Source organism: Eulemur rufifrons, chromosome 4 (genome assembly GCF_041146395.1).
Source record: "Eulemur rufifrons isolate Redbay chromosome 4, OSU_ERuf_1, whole genome shotgun sequence".
NCBI lineage: Eukaryota > Metazoa > Chordata > Mammalia > Primates > Lemuridae > Eulemur > Eulemur rufifrons.
Genome location: NC_090986.1, coordinates 8,239,465 through 8,254,487, shown reverse-complemented (window position 1 = coordinate 8,254,487; position 15,023 = coordinate 8,239,465). Strand labels below are relative to the sequence as shown.

At 40.3% G+C, this 15,023-nt stretch overlaps 1 long non-coding RNA gene across 1 annotated transcript; it reads right to left on the bottom strand.

Annotated features, from left to right (window-relative positions):
• Positions 1-930: 930 nt before the first annotated feature.
• LOC138382560 (uncharacterized) lies at positions 931-12,426 on the bottom strand. The gene is made up of 3 exons (XR_011233459.1): positions 12,361-12,426; positions 1,514-1,641; positions 931-1,004 (listed from the first exon to the last, which is right to left on the bottom strand). It is a non-coding gene; the product is annotated as an uncharacterized lncRNA (long non-coding RNA).
• Between the last annotated feature and the right edge of the window lie 2,597 nt (positions 12,427-15,023).

Sequence of the window (15,023 nt, the reverse complement as noted above, 5' to 3'; positions counted from 1 at the left end):
CATTACATTCTATACAATATAGTTATACAGTTTTTATTTTTAAAAAATCCAGATGATAGACACACAGATACATATATATGTCATACATATGAATGACAAAGTCTTAGTAAACTTCATATTAAACAAAACAAAATTTCAAAATAATTATAGCTATTAAAAAATAAGGTAAAAAGTAGAAGCTAAATATATGCTCAGAAATATTCTAAGCTGTCAGTGACATTACGAAATGTAGTGAGTAGATACACTAAACTATAATACAGCTCGGGAATTTGGGAATATAAAGTATAAAATCACCAATCTCAATTAATATGAAAAAATTAAATTTTAAAGTAAAATAACATTAGCTTTTATATATTTAGGGAGACCCTTAATGTTTTGATAAAATTACTGAGTATGAATTTCTGTAGAATCCCATTTGAAACCCCTATAGAATTAAAATTCATAACTCTCATAACACAGAAAACATGCAACATCTGCTTGTAGTGTTCATGGGATTTTGGAACCAAATCATAACATCAGCACTACTCTCATACTTTTCAGATATAATACAAAAAAGAAACTTAAAAAAATGCTTTAACATAGAATTCCTCAAAAATATGCATAGATACTCTCACGTCTTGCAAAGCCGTGGAAGGTCAAAGACCATGCAGTCCTTTATAAACCCTAAAGAAAACTTTGGCTCTCACTGGAAATGCACAGGAAAATCACTGAAGAGGAAATAGAGTATTTAGAGAATTTTAGAGCATAGGAGAGGAGATGCCCCTATGTGAGAGCAAGAGAAAGAAATCCAGGCTTCTCAGAAACCATTTCCATTGGAGCAGAGCTTCCCAAACCACATTTAAGGTCTGGCTTCCTCTATGACCTTTGGACTTCTCACCTGTGTCATTTGCTTCATTCCATCCCACCTACCTGGTGTTTGGCTACCCTCTTCTCTCTTTTAATATTCCATGGCTCTTTTCTTTGCTCCAGACAGGTGATTAGCTCTGGCTTAGAGACAGACAGACCTGTTTTATTAGAAAAAGGTATCATAACTCTTAGTGGTGTTCTCCAGTTACCAACCTAGTACTGTACTCATTAGAGAAGAGAGCATTATAGAAAATATGAAAAAAGTTAATCCCAAAATAATGCTCCTAACAGAACCTTTAGAGTATTTTGGAAGGATATTAAATGTGTGGGTTCTTAGATCCACTGACCAGTACTGCTGAATCAAAAATTGGTGATAGAAGTTGGATATTAAGGGGTGGGCAACAACATATAATGGTACTAAATTTCTAGAATTACCACTAATCTAGAGTGAAGAATGCACATCACCTCAAGAAATGGGAAGGTTAATGTCAAGATAAAATATCTTGAATATTTTCCTTTCTATGTCAAAAAAATTCCAAAATTTTCTTTGAAAAGAAGAATCAGAAACTTGTTCATGCAAAGCAAAAATTCCCAAAAAACATTTTATAAAGGAAAGAAATTGAATCCTTAGTATGGAATAGGAATTGTGCATCTAAGTTATACTCACCCAGGGAGACTAGATTTCTGTAGTTCTGTAACATCACATCCTTACATAAACTCCTCTGGGTAAGGGTCCAGGCATGCTCACTCCTCTGGAGAGAATTCTGAGGCCACATCCCCAAATGTCAACAGTTCCTAGGGGGAAAAAAAATTTACCAAGTGGCCATGGATAGAGATCTTTGACTCCAGGAGAAAAGACGAAGTGAAGAGAACTGGTTCTGACTAATATAATTGACTGGAAATGTCCAATAAAATAATTTTTAACACATTAATATTTCTAATGTATTATCTAACTCTGAGAAAAGAGCATGGCATAAGATCCACAAAACCAGTGTAGATATTCTGTGGATAATAAAGTATAAAATTAAGGGCACCAACACAAGCATGCACATTTTGGCTGGTATATTTACACTGTACAGGATAAGTTGTGTATATTTCTCAGATGGAAAATCATAGTGATTTCAAAGGTATCTCTCAAGTTTTGATGTGTACAACAATGAACTAGAGATTTTGTTGAAACACAGTTTCTGATTCAGGAGATCTGACATGAAGCCTGAGTTTTTGATTTTTTTTCTTTTTTTGGAGACAGAGTCTTGCTCTGTCACCCCAGCTACGGTGCAATGTTGTCATCATAGCTCACTGCAACCTCAAACTCCTGGACTCAAGCGGTCCTCCTGCCTCAGCCTCCTGAGTAGCTGGGACTACAGGCACATGCCATCATGCCCAGCAATTTTTCTTCTATAGTTTAGTAGAGATGGGGTCTCACTCTTGCTCAGGCTGGTCTCAAACTCCTGAGCTCAAGTGATCTTCCTGCCTTTGTCTCCCAGAGTGCTATGATTACAGGTGTGAATCATTGTGCCTATTCAGTTTCTGAATTTCTAACAAGTTCACCAGTGATGCCAGGGCTCTGGACCAAGAAGAATATTTTGTCAAACATCCAGTAGGTGGAAAAGCCTGTGTGTATCTCAGTTCATCTGATCAGTAAACAAAAATGAGAGCCATCATTTCTCAAAGCATGCTATTAGAGAATCTAAAGAAAAAAAGAGCTTCCAGATTAAATGTGATGGCTTATATACATCACTTGGTAAATCTCCCCAAGGTCCTTATTAGAGAAATAAAGAGAAAATTACTTACCCCTAAAATGAAAAAATCTGTCAGAGAACATTTAACTAAATGAATCAAATTAACATCCGCTGTAATAGAAAAATTGGTAGCAGGTGCTCATACACGCCAGGGGACAAAACATCACTGTTGTGAGATTACTGGCCACAAAAAAGTAAATTATAACCTGAATTTAATCATTAAAAAACATCAATTTTATGCAAAATTGAAACTACACATATCTCCCATGTTCTGTAATCTCTAATAGTGTTTTAAATAGTCTTTTTTTGCATCCTAGGGAGCAAGCCTCTTCTAATTCATCTTTTTCACACCTTTTTCAGTTATTCTGGGAAATTAATGTTATCCTCTTTAAATGTGCATTTTCTTAATCCTGGCCTCCATAAAGCTGCTGGAGTATCCACATGGAACTTCAACAGTACATGTTCCCCTTCCTCATTGACATCCAAGGACCCGACCCCCTCTCCAATAGAAATCTCGCACATACCATTCATATTCCCATATTTGTCACAAAGAGAACATTTTTAATATTGTAGTTCATAAAATCATGGTGAGAATTTACCATGGCACACAAGAAGCCTGGATGAAGACAATGGACGGAAGACTCTGATATATCAGGGCTGTCCAGAAATTATCCAGCCATGTAATATGAAACATTACACTAACAGTGGCTACACACTTTCCAGACAACTCTCACATGAAAGAGAAGGAATTTCCAGATCTCCTTGACTATCACAAGATTTAAAAAATAGTTGAAATAAACATATTAGACAGAAACATCAGAAGATGAGATGCAAAGACTTGCAAGTTCTAAACATGTGACATTCCAGGAGGAAAAGTGGACACAACCCCTGAACTGGGACACATTCATCTAAGAACCAACCATTTCCTCCTTTACTTCTTCCTTCTCCTCGATTCTTTTTGGTGAGATTATCTGGACAAATCACACCTGTAATCTTGAAAATATGCCTTTAAAAGCATCAGCACAACCCCTTCACATGCTACCACCATATCCATAGGCAGAAACAAGGGCCTTGAAGTACAGAAAAGGTATATGCTACCCTGTCTCTTGTCACATAAGAGATTAAGGAACAATGAGTTCTTACAGGAAAATCAAAATTTGAGTGTCTTCATTCCCACACTTTGGTGTCCTCCCCTTCAAAAGACACCAGCAATTTCTGCTGTACCAAGGGTTATGTGAAACTCACTGATCCACCCTTACCAAACCCAAGCAGAGCAGATCCTATGACCTCACTTTGGAACAAAGTCTGAACTCAACACTCATGAATGTACCTGGGGGCCCTCATGCTTGACTGAGTTCTTTTACAGTCATTTGGGACTCTTAATTAAAACCACGTGGTCACCCCCACCCAGAAAAAGAGAGTCTGTGGGGAGCACACAGGTGATGACATTACCTCAAAGTGGCCATGTGATTCTAATGGAAGACTGCACTGAGGACCACTTATCTAAGCATTGTTTCTCAGGCTTCAATGAGCACAAAATTCATTCGTTATCCTGGAACTTAAGTAATGTGATTCTGTAGGTTTGGAAGGGGTCAATGAATTGGCTTCTATGAGAAGTTCCCAGTTAACACTGATGTTGCTCCCCAAGACCCATTATCAGTAGCACTTAGCTAGAGACAGCAGGCACAGCACACAGAGTTCCTTACACCCCAAAGTCCCTATCATTATGTAAATGTTTTGGGTTCGAAGTGAAAGCCATCAATCACCATCCTGAAGCGTGACATTCTTTGCTAGCCCGTTAAAATTTAAGAGGCTGGAGACAGCAGCAATGTCTGAGTAAGTCTCAATTCAGAAAAATATCATGTACACATGCATTAATGTGATGTTTATTGACCATGTACTATGTGCTCACAAGTATGTTATGGTACACTGTCCTGGGAATGTCACAGTGTGTTAGTTAATCCTCATAACAGCCTGGGAATTGGGTACTAAGAGTGCCATAATTCCCATGATTTAGATGAAGGGCCTAGAATTTCCATTTATTTTTCTGTTTTTCTATCATTGATTATAAAAAGAAAAGCTATGGAATAAAATCTAAATATAGGCTGGGTGCTGTGGGTCACATCCATAATCCCAGCACACTGGGAGGCCAAGACAGGAGGATTGCTTGAGGCCAGGAGTTTGAGACAAGCCTGGGCAATGTGGTGTGATCTCATCCCTACAAAAAGTTTAAAAATTAGCCAGGTGTGGTGATTGACACCTGCTGTCCCACCAACTCAGAAGTCTGATGCAGGAGGATCTCCTAAGACCAATAGTTTCAGGCTGCAGTAAGCTATGATGGTCCCACTGCACTCCAGCTTGGGTGAAAAAGTGAGACCCTGCCTCAAAAAAAGGCTATTCTGCCATTGTAAGTGAAACGAAAAATGGAAAAATGCTAAATATAGACAGATGGGAGGAATACATAAAGAAAGGGTATAGTTCAGAGGGATTTTTTTCATTGATCTATTTATAATTACTTTCTTCTGACTTGTGGAGCAACTACTGCACATGCAGGAATAGAAAATAGGTTGCTCAGTGGTATGTGTCTAGAAGCATTTGTTTTAATAAATAAAGAAATTAAGGCTCCCAAATATATAGTTCTTTTTGCTTCTATTTATCTGCTTTTCAGTTTCAGGAAATTGTGAACACCAGCTCTGGGGAGGTAGCAGCAGCAGCCACCCAAAACTGTGATCCCCTTTAATCCATTCCATGAAGGGAGATTCGGGGTCGAGCCAGACCTGGATGAGGCCTCAGAAGACGGTGGTGGATCTGGGCAGGGCTGGGCAGGAAGCAGGCCCTGGGCCTCTCATCTCTATGTTAATGGGATATTTCCAGGTCTGTCCTTCCTAAGCCTGCCCAACAGAAACTAGACTTCCAGAGTTTGTACAATTTCAATCTATTTTAGCCACTTCCTTGTTTATTTTATAACAGGCAATTTAACTGAAACCCTTAAGAGTTTCTAGGACAATTATGGTAGCAACTAAATATTTATTCTTAGCAAGGTTAAAGCAAAAATAACTTCTTCTGCCCATAGATAACCCTTCATTTAGTGATATCAGAACTCACACAACATAAGGGCAGTGGCCCAATGAAGCCAGAGTCCCCTGTACATCTCCCTTTTTTGTACTGACCATATGATGCAGCCATTATCCATTTGCTCTAGAATAAAAGTTCACGGATGGTAGGGACCATGACTGCTTCACCTGTTTTCCTAATGGTCATACAAAATGGAAATAATTGCTTTATCTATCAGTTTGTGTCTCCAGACCTCCTCCTTGTTCTTTACCCAAGAACCAGAAAACTGGAACAATGTCCATCTGGGCACAAACCAAAGAGAATCTGTGAGGAATAAAATAAAACCTGGATGACACATTCCTCTTCATCTGAGACAAAAGGACAACTAGACCCTGCTGTCAGCCTGACCCCAGTCAGAACAGGACAAGCTCAAAGTCTCAAAGACATCCAGGTGCTGCTGAGTGGGTTGTCACTGAGCCTGTGCTGATGCCCCCATGGTGATCCAGTCAGAAGAGACTGCGGCTGACTCTTTGGGTTCAGGATGGAGAATAAACTTGCCCTGGTGGAGCCACTCACCCTCAATCCAGGTATAGTATTACCCATCCCAATCAGCTAACTCTTGGGTATGAGAAAAGATAAGAATACCTTACTTCAGTAGTACAGTGTACAGGCAGGTGTAGTTGTGATTATAGTTCCAGATATTTTGTGGTCCTGACCTCCCACTGCTGAAGTAATTGTTTATACTTACAGATTCTGCCACCAGATTCTGTTTATACCAGGATGACCATACGATCCTCCCCAAAACTGCATCAGATCACTGGGCAACATCTGGAAACCCAAAGGACCCTACTCTGAAAAAGGGGCTCTAAGATGTCTATGTTTGAGCTCTCATGATACAGAAAATGTCCCCCTGAGTTTTCTGTACATGCTCAATTAAAAGTACAGCCCTGTCTTGTGAATCTTAGGTGGAGGCCAGCCCTTATGTGAAGATTCTAGGTGGGATCAACCTGGTTCTGCATTCTTGGATGTTACAGCCAGTGGAGGACCAGATGAGAGATTCTCTCATGGGGGCTGCTCTAACATGTTCTGAAGGATATGTTGACCTGAAAGGAAGAAGCAGAAGCAAAATTAATAGAGTAGAGACTTTATTTGGGGCAAGGTTGAGGACTGCAACCTGGGAGTATTAGTTTAAGTTGCCCTGAATATACACTCCAAGTAGCAGCATGCACAAGTACATTTTACAGGCAAAAAAAAAAAAAAAAAAGAAAAGAAAAGAAAAGAGAAAAGAAAAAGGAACAGGAAGTGGCCTGAATTAATGTTGTTTTTTAAGAATTCTCATGCTCCAGCCTGAGTAAGAGCGAGACTCCGCCTCTACTAAAAAAAATAGAAAGAAATTAGCCAAACAACTAAAATATATACAAAAAAATTAGCCGGGCATAGTGGCACATGCCTGTAGTCCCAGCTATGCAGGAGCCTGAGGCAGAAGGATCGCTTGAGCCCAGGAGTTTGAGGTTGCTGTGAGCTAGGCTGACGCCACAGCACTCTAGCCCAGGCAACAGAGCAAGACTCTGTCTCAGAAAAAAAATAAAATTAAAAAAAAAAATTAAAATTAAAATTAACAAAATAAAAATAAATAAAATAAAATAAAATAAAAAAATAAAAGAATTCTCATGCTGACAAAAACAACATGGACTAGTGATTGGCTATGCCTTGTTAAGCTATAGGATGTGAATTATGGTGTCTAATGAGGCATTATTAGGTTAATTTATAGTTACTTGTGGCAATAACAATTAGTTTCATGAGATGAATACATAACTCATAGGGAGGATGATGACATGACTATGCTCTCATTTTATTGTCTTTCTGGGCATGATAATTAAAAGGGCCTGCAATCCTCAGATGAAAGTTCTTTTCTTTCTCAAACCCCAGGACCTGGATTCAGAAATTATAGCTGCACATTTAGGTCTTGAAGGGGGGCTTGTTGAGAAGCAGCAGGTGTCCTCTGCACGTTTGTGGGTATTTGAGAAAATGGAGGAGGGAGTGGAGATTCTCAGGCCTACTGAATGCACACATGTCAGCCTGGCTTTGCTGTCAGGCCCCATGTTCTCTGAATTAGTTTCAGGTCTGGAAGTTAGGAAGACTGAAAGAGAATAACTTCTGCTCTGTGAAGTTATTTTTGTAGAAATCTAGTCTAACTGCTCTAGGAGGAACCGTAGATCCCAAATAGGCAGAGGGATCAGCCCACCTACAGATTTTGGGGGCAGTGTGCACAACTGCTGCACAATTGTGTGTTGTGACTAGAAGCCTGCGCAGGAAAGTCCCCTCTACAGTGAAGGATGGTAGCACCTTATATGTTTACATTGTGTATGATAATTCTGGACAGTGTTTGGAAAATATAATTAAAAACACAAACCATTTGCTATGCCCCCAAAATTCTCAAAAATGGTGGAACTTTAAGAAAACTGTTTTATTACACAATTAAACCAGAATGTGAAGTAATTCCCAAGCAATCTGCTAAGAGAATTGCAAAGACAGAAAGAAAAGTTGCCATAATTAGTCCTTGAGTAGAAAACCAGACAGCACCATTTGTCATATATGGTTCATGCTATATTCACCTGGTAATTGGGGAGTCCATCTGTGCTTGCCAATTGGCTACATTCAAAGGAAAAACAAACTTCTCATGTCTTCATTACTGAAGGTAGTTACAAGTTCAGCCAGGTACCTGCTGAAGGTAGGCTCCCATCCTCTTACAGTTTCTGTGGGAGAGGGTGCTGTCTTTATTGCTATTTATATTTTAAAGGAATTGTTCCCAAGTCTTAGAGAAAGATCTTTCTGACTCAAAAGACTGACAAAATGTGTATTTATCATTTCAAATAATTTAAATATATTTCAAAAAGATCAAGAAGTTTACATACAAAATTTTTTTAAATTAAATGCTTTAGAAAAAGAGAAAAGCAAAATCATTTGTCTTATTTTCAAGTTGAAGGATTGTCTCATTTCTAATTTGTATTTGCACTGACAAGAGCCATCTCTAAGGCCATGGTCTTGAACTTAATGGACATCTGAATTCTAGGAGGTAATGGATACAGGAAGCTGAGGGGTAGTGTTGTGCACACTGTGTACACAATAAAGAGAGTCTGTGAGAAAAAAGGCAGAAGGGAGAAAAGTGCTATCAAGGTCCTGTGTTGGGGGGATAGTGCAAAGTTGGTGGCAGAACTGGTCTGTGCTGCAGATACTGGCCCAAGTGTTGCTATGCTTTGACTCACTCCTGTGTCCATGCAGGCAAATAAATTTATGATTGAGTGGTCTAGAAGCCTAGGTTGATGGAAGGACCAACTTGCTGCTACAGATTTAGTGTCTCGGGGTAGGAACAAGCCTCTAGGCACTGTGTAGGTTTTTGGCAGGAACCTAAAAGCAAAGATACTGTGGTGATTCCTGAGGTTGCAGCCTTGTTCTGGGAGGGGCATGGCCATGGCATTGCCTACTGGGTATGTCCCTAAGTTGGTGGAAATCATGTGGTGGCAGCAAGGTGAGGGAGGGGGTCTGTTCTCAGAACTCCTTCCCTCTAAGTCCTCACTCTTCTCTTACCCTGGGAGAAGACCTGGAATCATAGGACAATGCACAGTGTGACACCCTGTGTGCAGGAGAACAGAGCCTCCCTTCCCTGAGACACCCAGAGTTTCCTTCCAGCCCAGGCCCCTGTGATGTCTTTTATCGGATACTACTTCTTTCATCAAATATGTAGAATTTGCTAACACCAAATCTTCAACACCAACTGGGTGTCCAACAAGTCAATTCCGACATCACTAACAGTTTTCCCAGATCCCACAAGTTCAAGGCTTAGTCCTACAGCAGTACCCCCAGGGCAGATGCTAGTCCCAAGCCCAGGGGGCCCATCTATTCTTGTTAGCAACAGCCTGTAAGCTGCAGATCCTATGACCTCCTCCTCAGGTTCAATTAATTTGATGGAACTACTCATAGAACTCAGCCAAACACTGTACCTATGTTTACCAGTTTGTTATAAAACATACAGTTCAGAAATATCCAAATGGAATAGATGTATAGGGCAAGGGAAAGTGGTACAGGGAGATGGGGCAGGCAGGTAATCCTGGTAAATAGCTGTGATTAAAAAAATCCCCCAGCCTTTGTGTTCTCAAGAGCAGCTCCCTGCAAAGAAATATTCTTCCCATTATGACTGAGATGCTGCTTCCTTTTTTATTTATCAAAAACTAGACACAGACTGCAAATTCCCAATCAGCTGAACAATTTTGTCTTCAGGGATCAAATCAAAATACTTGGTAACCAAGGCCAGGCACCATGGCTCATGCTTGTAATCCTAGCACTCAGGGAGGGTGAGGCAAGAGGATTGATTACTTGAGCTCAGGAGTTCAAGACCACCCTGAACAAGAGTGAGACCCTGTCTCTATTAAATATAGAAAAATTAGCAGGAAGTCATGGTGCTCACCTGTAGTTTTGGCCACTTGGGAGGCTGAGGCAGGATTGCTCAAGTCCAGGAATTTGAGGTTGCAGTGAACTATGATGATGCCACAACACTCTACCCAGGGTGCCACAGTGAGACTCTGTCTCAATAAAAAAAAAAAAAAAGGAAAAAAAAATGTGGTAACCAAACTTTGCTTAGGTTCCTCTCCATCCTGCAGGTCCCTAAACTTTGACCCACCGTCAGCCTAAGAAAACATACAACCCCTCTCTATGCCCCTCCTAAGAACAGGCTGACTGCAGGGTGATCTACAGTCTGACTTTGCCAGCCTTCATTTTTTTCCTCCCCCTCCCACCTTCTTTGTTCCTCTCTATAAAAGAAAGCCGTTTTCTGCCTAAACATTGAGATCTTTTAAAATCAGAGTTGGTGTTTTTCCCCTGTTGCAATATTCCTTTAGAATTAAGTAACTTTTTACCTAAATTTGAATTTGTTTTATTTTATAATGTCTAGAAACAGCCCCAGGACAACAACAATTCCATCCTCACAAGCAGCCTCCCAACCCCCTTCCATCCCAACACTGACCACATCTGCCTTCGGCCAAGGGCTCTGTAGCTTGTCTTAGTATAAAGTGCTCCTTCCATGGCTGGTATAAACAGGCTGGGACACCTGCAGAGTAGGCTCCCCAAGAACTAACTGGGCCTTCAATGACCTCCTTTTTCAGATGGGCTTGGCCTGGAGTCACTGGGCTCAGGCTTCTACTTTCCAGTCAGGGTCATTCACTTAGTTTTAAATGAGAAAACATGCAGTATTGGAAGAATCCAGAAAAATCATTCAAACACAGAGTTTACAGAAGGGAAGAATATTATAAGGTACTGACATTTTATACCTCAACAGGAAAAAACAAAATTATGTATACCTTTCAGACAAAAACAGGCCATTGAATTATTTCCATGACAACAAATAATTTAGTAAACAATTAATCATATGTGAACACTTCTGGGAGATGCCAAGTCACATCTCATAAAATTTAGCATTAAACTCAGACACCGAAGCAACAGGCTACAGAACAAAGATATCCACTGTCACTACTTCTCCACCAAGAAAAAAAAAAAAAAACCTGATGCTTTCATGAATCTATATAATTCAACAATTCATCTACCACAGTCTTTTGTGGAAACATATTTATGTTTTACACCCATGATGGAAGACAGATTTTCCCTGGCAGCATTCCCAAAGCTAAGCCCTGGGATTCTGTTTGAAATCACCACCTGAAAAGATCTTACTTTGGGGAAGAAAAAGGTAAATGAGAATTTTTAACAAATGGAATATATAACTACATTTCTTCACAATCCACATTTTTCATGCCCTTTTGAAATATTTTCTTATCTTTAAGCTCTAACTGGTATTTGCAGTTAATAAAAAAACTGAAGTTGGAATAAATGAATAAATCTTTGCAAGGTGACAAATTCGGGGAGTGGCAGTGCTGACTGTAGCACAGACATGTTGACTTAAGCGTCAAGTCAGGCTACTTGGGATATCCTCCCACCCCCATCCTACCCAATGACGTGCTCAATGACCACCCTCCCAGGAGACACTGCACTACACTCTCCTGTGTGCCTAAAGTGCATTTTGCTTTGCAGGTTCTTGCACTGCCGCACTGAGTGGGTTTTCTTTTTCCAAAATTCAGGCTTAACGCACTACAGACCTGCAATTAACTTATGACTATATAACCAGGAAATTTCCACCTAGACAGGCCAAATAAGGCGACAATATAACTGTACACAATCATTTAATTTGGTTTGCTTCCTCATGCACCTTCAAGCCCCTCTGGTGAACTCCCAAAACCAGAAAACATGGCTGCAGGCTTCATCATTCATGAATAGCTGTTTGCTTAAGTTTTAGCATGCCTCAGATTAATTTTTAACAGGAGAAAGAAGGGACAGAGTATCCCACAATCCACACCTCCTCCCACGTAGGAACGAATCCGGCACACCGGGTGGGGATTCCCCGCACAATCTGGGAGGAACGCGGGGCTGCTGGCGCAGAGCTGCCCTGAAAGCGCTCCGGGCTGGGCGAAAGTCACCACATAGGGACAGAACAAGACGCCCAGGGACCCGCCCCCGGCCGCCCCACTCCTGTGGCCGCAGGAGACTGAAGGCCAAGCTGCGCCAGTGCAGACCGAGCTGACCGCCGGGAGGCCGGGATCCGGTAACAGCCGGTTCCCACTGGTTCCAACCAGCCCTCTCCCCCTCCTGGGGACAAAAGGCCCCTCACACTCACCGTTTCTCGCCTCGCTCAGAGTCCTAGAGTCCTCTCTATGGACCTCCCAGTACCTGCAGGTCACAGGGTGACAGAGGCTGTAGCAGTCACGTTAGCCCCGAAGCAGATAAGAAGGAACAACGGAGAACGACCCGAGTTTGGAGAACACGCCGGAGTAAAAGACACAGGCCTCGCCAGATCCTGGAAGGCTGCACCCCCCGCCTCCTCTGTGGAACCTGATTGGACAGTTCCCACATCCCGTCTCTGATTGGATGAGGGCCCAGGCCCCGCCCCTTAGAGCCCTGAATGACAGGTAATGAGATTCCCACAAATTCATTGTTGCATCCAGGGCTTCCTCTCTGCTCTGGGACCTGGAGCTACTTGGCTCCATTATCAGACTAGAGAATTGTAGCAGGCAGGACGGAGTCTGGATACATGGTTGTCCTGGTCCCTGAGAACAAAGAGGATGACAATGGGGAAGCACAAATTAATTAGTACAGTCATGTTCACCAGCCACCACCAGGGTTCATTAAAAAGCACCACATAAACTGTAAGGAGGAGAGGGTGAAAAAAGTTACAAAAGGTACTCAAACTGGATAAGGATTCTTCGGGAGAAATGTTGCTCTTATATATGAGTTGAACTCATTGCCTGTGTCTGCACAAAATGAAAAACACAGAGCCACTGGCTCAGATCCTAAGTCCAAAATCCAAAATACTAGGAAAGGCTCAAAATTTACAAGTAATGAGGACATCACTTTGTCATGAAGTACACAAGAATATCCAAATCCTTTTGCTTTGTGATGTCCTTACTGCTCTATTTTCCATACACACACACACACACACACACACACACACAAATATGCATATATATATTAATTTGCAAGATCCAGCAGAGAATGCTGAATTGGTCAACGTACTTGTCAACTTTCACTTTAAGCTCTGCCCGCCTGAAGTTCCAGGATCAGATTATGAGGGATTGGAAGATACACAGAATGCAAGAGGTGCCAAAGGACACATCTCTGGTTACTCTGTAAAGATAAGATCTAAGTTTACATACAAAATCACTGAAGAAATGTTTCATTTCTAATGCTGCCATTGTCTGGGAGACTCCCTTAGAAAGAATGGCCAAGTCAATAGCTAATTTCAGGCGCTTGACAGATATGTGTACCTTAACCAATATCTAGTGAAGTAAAGGTAGATATAATCATAAATAAGAAATACATTTCCCAGGATTCTAACTATTAGTCTGCAGTCAGGAGATAATCCCTATTGCCAAATCCCTGGAGACTGTTCTATCCTGTTCTTGTGCTGATATTCATATCCTCCGCAGAGCCAGAGGATCCTGCAGAGAAACACGACAGTGGTATTACTTCAAGGCTACTGAAGTCCGATATTCTCAACATACAATTTTTTCACACTCAGAAACATGTATTATTTGCTTTAAGAAGTGATGGATTATGTTTGTATATTTATTATCCTTTATATAGCATTTAGAGTAAGACTTTTCGTTATAAGTTTACATACAATTGCAGACTGAATATTCAACTCAGCAAAAGTGTTGATGTTATTATTCTCATGACTGACAAGGAACCTTAGGCAAAGACAATAAAAAATATTCAGGTAACTCCCATCTCTGTAAGTTGCCTTAATTAAAATTTAAATCCAGGTTGTCTGGCTGTCAAGAAAAGATTCTTACTCAAAATACAACACTAACAAGATTATGTATGTTCCCTTGATCCAGAAATGAGATTACAATGGTGCCAACCCCCAATATCATTGTAGAACACTGCTGTGAGCTTAGGTATAGAATCTGACACAAGAATATGAGATAAAGCACTGCAATGACAAACTACTATTGATTATGGATTATATTGTGACTTGTTTAATAACAATAATAGTTTATGATAATGTAATCATCATTAATTATACTCCAATATAAGATAAAGATACATCCAAAAATCATGAAAATAAGTACATTGAATAATTATTGGAGAAATTCATAGTGAGATGAAAGGTGACATTGCAGTATTTTTTAAGCAGAAACTGTTGAAGGTCTTGTGTTTTTTTTCTGCTATCTTGAACCCTAAATCAAAATGTAACTTCTTTTCTTAAATGCCACTTCCATTATTTCAACTGGAAAAACAGTCTCAGCATAATCAACAGACAGCATAGTTTTTCTGTCAAAACAGGTACTGTCACTATTTAGCACATCAGACATCCAGGATTAGAAAAAAGATATATATAATAAGCTCTAGTCACTGCCACTCAGACACAAGGTTTCTATACAGCAGTGGATCATTGTATTATAGTTCCACTTAATTATCACCACATGAATGGATATTTTAAAGCATTGTTTTTACTTTTCTGAAAGTGATATTTGTTTTTGTTTGTTTGTTTGTTTGTTTGTTTTTCAGCTCATTATGGGGGTACAAAAGATCAGGCTATATACATTGCCCATGCCTCCCCATCCCCCCGAGTCTGAGCTTCAGTTGTGTCCATTCCCTAGACAGTGCACATCACACTCATCATGTAGGTGTTCACCCCTCCTCTCCTCCCACCCCACGAAAGTGATATTTGTGATTCAAGTAGAGATTAATTTCAGAATGAAAATTATAGAGGATTTATGTATCCCCTTAAATTTACTAAGATAAAACATAACTTCCATTACTATGGATTGAATAATA